Genomic DNA, 6416 nt, shown 5'->3' with positions numbered 1-6416 from the left:
CCAGCAGGCATTTTCTTCTCCTTCTACAGATGCAGTGAGGCCTCGAGTGTTGGTGCGATTCCTTCCGGATCCGGCATGGGTTCCCGCTGAGCTGATTACGTGGGGACGTGGTTATGCAGCAGTAGAACATCTTGGTCAAATTCGTTGGGTTCCTGGTCGATGTATTCGGCCTGATCATTCGCAAGCGCCTTCGCAGGTGCCAGTGAAGGAGGTTTCAGAGGAGCAGGATGGCATTTCTGTGGTTCCTGATTCCGTACCTGTGGTTCCTGATTCTCTTGATGCCAGCAATCCAGGCGCGGCGCTGTGAAGGCTGGGAAAAGATGACTGCTTATCTGAGGTTATCAACTTGTTTGCAGCAGGTTCCTCTGGGGAATCAGACTAAATTGATCTGCAAACAGCGGCATCCTTTGATTTTTCCAGCATATTGGTCCTGGCATAAGGGTCAAGACATTCTTTATTCGGGACCTGATAAGGATATTATATCTTCAGCCTGTGCTACAACTCTGATCCTGTTTAATGTTTCTGTTTCAGACTATGGACAATATAGATGTCAATTGGAGTTACCTAAGTTTCCTTACACAGACTCTCTTTCCCACCTTTGGGAATAGCTATGAACTATAGAGATATTCATATTTTAAATAATTTCACTGTTGCTATGTTTAATAATACTGTTAAGAGCATTAAGATGTTAAATGAAGAAGTGTCTGAAATTCGCCAAATTACTTTACAAAATCGTTATGCTTTAGACATAATATTAGCTGCTAAAGGAGGAGTTTGTGCTTTAATTCATTCACATTGTTGTATTTTTATACATAATTATGAGCCTAACATTACAAGAACTGTTCATGATATGGAAGACCGCATAGCTGAACACGAAGCAGGAAAAGATGGCTTTGATAAGTCACCTTGGGCTTTGCTATGGGATTGGCTTCCTGACAGCTCATGGTTACGTTCATTGCTTCAATTAGTTGTGACAATTGTTATTATACTTATTATGTTATGTTGCTGTATTCAATGTATTCCTAATCTATTTCAAATATGTACCTCAGTTTTTCAGCGTACGAGACGAAGTTGCGAGGGAACTGTGTATTATGCCACTAAAACACCCCCTATCTTTGAATAAATAAAAAAGGAGGGAATGTGGTAATATATTTTATTCTGTGGGTCCTTGTATAGCTTTGCATAGATCTAGGGACTAAAAAATGCCCCTGGTGGGGGGGCATTTCCGCCTGCTATGGGTGTTTTTGTCCTGTTAGGACCTGCGAAGCTTAGAGGACCAGATATGTCGGTGAAAGGTCATAGTATATAGCTGAGCCATTCCCATGGGAATAGCTGAGCCATTCCCATGGGAATTTCCGCAGATGTATATTCTCATCCTGTTTGTTCTCATCCTATATATCCTGTGGAGATAACATCCTGTTGAGGTCACTTGTTTTCTGTATATGCATTTTGTTCTCAATAAAAGCTGGTACCTGGGTCTACTCGGGGCTGGCATAAGCTCAGACGTTTTCCCTGCGTCTCATTTCAAATGTCAGACCACCACACACATGCACGTGCATGCACACACACACATATGGGGGGGGGGGGCAGGAAGGCAGGCAGAATTCTGGAAATACCCTAGTGATTTTCCTCCCAAATACTAACTAATCATCTTAATTTTTAAGCTCAGAGAATATTGGTTACTTCTTTCTTGTTCCCTGAGAAAAAGCAGGATACAATAATTACTTAACAATACTAGAATGTCATTGCTACTATAATAATAATTATTATTAGACATGTACCAAATAATGTTAAACTCAGAATGGATTTAGTTGTAGTAATTACTAACTACTTCTCATTTATAGAAAAAGAGGTGAGGTTTTATTACATAGCCTTCATCTTGACTTTTTCAGGACTTTATTGCTGTATGTCTGGTCAACTCTATGCATTGCAGATATAGAATCAGGGCTCTTCCCTCTACAAACAGAATAATATCTTGAGACAAATTCTGGGCTGCCACAGCAGGGTATGGGCAAGTTGTGGGAACGGAAGAGTAGCAAAGGGAGTATAGCCACAACAATATTCTTTTGCCAGTGATCAAGGATGAGCTGGCACCTGGAGAGGAGTGACTGGAATTTGGAGACAGGAGATTGATTGGCCAATGTGATCTGAGGATCACTAAATGTGGCAGTGTGTGAGTTTTAGTGTGGAGGGGGGAAAATTCAGGAATTCAGATTCGGGTTTTCCCCAGATGTGCCAACACGACTACTCTAATAAATTCTTACTTTGATGGACTTTGTCTTGGAGTTCTGAATTGCTTGGAGAGTTTACTTGGAACACTGACATTAACCCAAATCTGCATCTAAAGAAAATCCCAGTAGCTTCTCATAAAGCAGTGCCATTGTCTGGGTCCTGAGCCCAAGCGCCCTCCAAACTAATGGGGTATGTAAAGACTCATGGAAGATGGAGCAGGAAATGGTGATCCATGACAAATCTACCAGATCTGCAGAGCTACCAGATCCGTTTCAGAAACCATTTGTACAGCCCTTTGCTATCCATCAGCTACTATGGTAGCAGAAACAGAGGCAGTGGAGGCCAAGCTCCAGAGGCCATCTGACCCAAGGAGCTGGTCCTATGGCAGTCCCAACTAACCAAATCAGCTGTGCAGCTAGAGTTGGAGCCCATGATGATAACCCCAGAACCTCTAGGGTATTTGGGCAACCGAGCAAGTAGTAGCCTTTGAGTGGAAATCTTCAAGGCCCCGGAGCAGTCCAGGGAATGGAGGCTTCATCATCACGAAGCCAGTTGCTTGCAGGGTTACCCAAGAAGTTTGATTAGCTGAGTGTGGGACCCACTGCTCAGACTTCTCCATATCCGATCCAGCCCAGTTGGACTCTAGCCCAGCCTACAATCCACTTTCCAGGCTCAGGGAGCATGGCAGTCCAAACTGGAGCTTCATTCCACTTGGCACTGGCCGGACCAAGGTTGAGCTTTCCACCTTGGACCAATCAGTTGGAGCTGTGGCACAGCAGGCAAAGTGGCCAGGTGACACCCTGGACCCATGGAGCTATCAAGCCAAAGCATCAATGAGAGGACTACCAGGCCTGCCCATCATCTCCCACTGGCGCCTCCCGGATTACCGCCAGCTGACCAAATTCCACCCAGATGGGGCTTTTATGCAGGCCAAGGGCGGACCCAGTACCAGTGGGTGCTGGCTTTTGTCCCATCACCAATCCCACTAGCCACAGCAGCCCCACCAGAAGCTGCCCCACCACAATTCCTGGCAACCTTGATAGCACTCAGGAAAACTGGCCTATTTCCTAAACAGAATCTGGCTCGCATCGATTGATATGGGGCTCAATATAAGTCAGACCAAGACATGATCTTGATCATTGCAGATAATATGGGGGGAGGGGGAGTCGCAGATTGGATTGCTCAACTCCATGACAAAGGAGCCCCTAAGTTGGAAGATGTGGATGAATTCATGCAGTCCCTAAGAGCCTGATTCGAAGACATAGGCAACTGGGAGGAAACTGAGGCAGAAATCAAAGGACTGAAACAGCGTGGTCACCCCCCCACAAGGAGTTTGTATGGGACTTTAGAAGAGTGGCTGGAAGAGATTGGCCTGAATGACTCTTCTTCCACTACTTTAAAGAAGCCCAGGATGAGGACCTTAGGCAAGCATGTGCCTTCAGGGGGTGCCCAACTGAATCCAAGATTGGTACTGGATGGCAGTGATTATGGACTTAGAAATTCACCCCCACTGGAGATCTGTGCCAGAGAAATCCCCTAAGCGGCCATTGGGACACAGACAGGCCAGCAAGCCTCCGATAGAGAAGTGATCAGTGGCAGCCCCTGGAGTCAAGTGTTTCGCGTGCGGTCAGCAGGGCCACCCAGCCTCGGAATGCCTCATGCTTGAACACCAGCTGCAGCTAAGCTGAAGAAAACTCCCCATTAGCTGCAAGATAAGAGGAAGTTTGCTCAGCAAGCCATAGAGGTCCCCTCCTTGCAGGAGGAAGGGGGAACTCCGGCTCTGGAGGTTATTGATTTTTAACAGAAGTGGCGATAAAGACCCAATGGTAAGTGAAGCCATCCACCCTTTCACCATAAAATCTCACATAGTGGTGGACACTTCCGGTTGTCGGCTTTGGTGACAGCAGGGATTCGCCTCTCTGCGATCCCTGCTGTGCTAGCCGCCTTGGTGCCTCCGATCCTGATGGATTTGGAGGCTAAGGCTGCCCTGTTGGGGCAGCTGAAGATAGGGGGGATCCGGATGGGGGTGAGGGGCATCGCAACCCCCCCCAGCCGGCAATAACCCCCTTCTCTCAAGACGGTCCAGCGGTGGTCTTTTATGGCCACCATAAAGAAGCCGGCAATTGGATAATAAAGAATGCGCAGGAGGGAGAAGGAGTTTTCTTTTTTTTTAAAGAAAGTTTTTTCTTGGTCGAACTGGGACCTTAAGGATATATTTAACACCTGGGAAAGTAATGACTTGGAAGCTATAATGTTCCCGATTGATGTTTTCAGCTGCGAAGAAAAGTGACGAAAAGGGGAAGTTACTCTCCCTCCCTTATGGAATTAACAAATGGACAAGGGAAACTAGCCTTTTGATAGAAGGTAAAACCTAAACTCCTTTGTTATAAGTGGGAAGGGAGAGGCTTGGGAAAACAAATTTTTACTCTAAGACTTTGCTGGAGGAGATGCCTTGAAGATAAAGAGAATAGAAATTAATTATAAGAAAGACTTAAAGCACAGATTGGACGTTTTTTCTTTCCCTAATTTGACTTCACCCCTAGAAGAGAAATTGTAAAAAGAAGAAGCTTGTACTCTGCCTGGACTGTTTGATGACTGTGGGACTTTGGGACTTTTGGGAACTGTTTTAAGTTTGGAAATAACTGATTGGTTTAAGAAGAGGATACAGAAAGAGAAGAAGAAACAGTTTAAAATGGCTCTATCTCTTGATGAACTAAAAAAACAATATTTAAAAATAAAGAAAGAAGGCAAAGATGTTATGGGAGAAGCCCTTTGTTTCCTAGATATGGCGCTTGTCATGTGTCAGCAAATTAAACAACAGCTGGAAGAAGCCGAGGAAGAAGAAGCCATTTTTAATGAACTAAACAGTGTGACTAAGAAAGAAAGGAGAAAGAGAGGAGCGAAAAGGAAGGACTTAAGAAATAAAAAAATGTTTATGAAAGAGAAAAAGAAGATGCAAAAACAACAGAATGCTAGAAAGCAAAAGGAAAGAGGAATGCAACAGAAAGGGGAAATCAAGAAGGCAGAGGTTTGGAGAGAAGGGGGTAAAAAGTTTAGGCGGGCTAAGAAGGAAAGGGAAAAGGGGGAAAAAAGTTACAAAGATATAAGACAAGATGGAGATAAGGAAACTTTTTTCAGGGATAATGGGTAACATATGGGGTTTTTTTTAAAAAAAGGGGGGGATTCTGCAAAGTACACATGAATATTGTAATAGTGGTATTTGTATTATAAGTAGATAATTAGAACTTTTTAAGATCTAATAAAAGACTAAAATATCAAGGTATAACTTTAAAAGGTTTAATAATGAATGATAATAAGTTTTAATAAAATACTAAAGGGAATGTTTAAAATATTAGTTTGAATATAGAGTTTAATGGATTAATGTGTTGATTGTTATGGATTTATTATTGTAGTATTGGTTTTTGAAATAGTAGAATGTACTAAGAAGAATCTGATTGGGATTTAGGTGTTATTTTAAATTTTAACTTAGGGGAATGATAGAAAGGCATCATACTCCGATTAGTGATTCCAGGGGAAACTATTCTTTCTTAAATTGGAAATGAGACAGATGTAAATGGAGAAATGGACAAAAGATATAAATTTTTTTTTTAAAAAAAGCAAGATTAAATATATAAAACAGAATTAAGATGAGGTAAAAGTGGAGAGGAGTTATATAATAGATATAGAATGGTAAATAAGATGGGTAATGGTATATAAGAAGAGCGTGAATACAATTGAGTCCATACAAAAAGAGGTAATCTGGGGCCAAGTTACTTTCTAGAAGAAAGTTTTATGTTTTTATGTCTATGTTTTATGTGTGTGTGTTTAATTAAGAATTAAATAATAAAATCTCGGAAGAAGACTAGATGAGAATAATTATAAACAAGACAGAGGAAAATATAAAGTTGATGACTGGATAGCAGATAAATCAGAAAGGAAATATGATTGAATAACGATTAAAGAGAAACAATGTGGAATTTCGTAAAGGGAATTTACATGTTTATATGGAAATGGGATAAACTATAAGTACGTGATATAAAGCAATATGTTACCTGCCTTGTAAGGATCTACAATGGAAAGAGGTTTTATGTTTTTAATGTTTAATGATGTTTTGTTTTGTTTGTTTGTTGGTAAAATCAATAAAACGTGTTCAAAAAAAAAAAATCTCACATAGTGGTTCCCCA

The sequence above is a fragment of the Pseudonaja textilis genome, chromosome Z (assembly GCF_049901715.1).
Source record: "Pseudonaja textilis isolate UNSWEBS1 chromosome Z, rPseTex1.2, whole genome shotgun sequence".
NCBI classification, from domain to species: Eukaryota; Metazoa; Chordata; class Lepidosauria; order Squamata; family Elapidae; genus Pseudonaja; species Pseudonaja textilis.
This window is presented reverse-complemented; position numbering follows the sequence as displayed.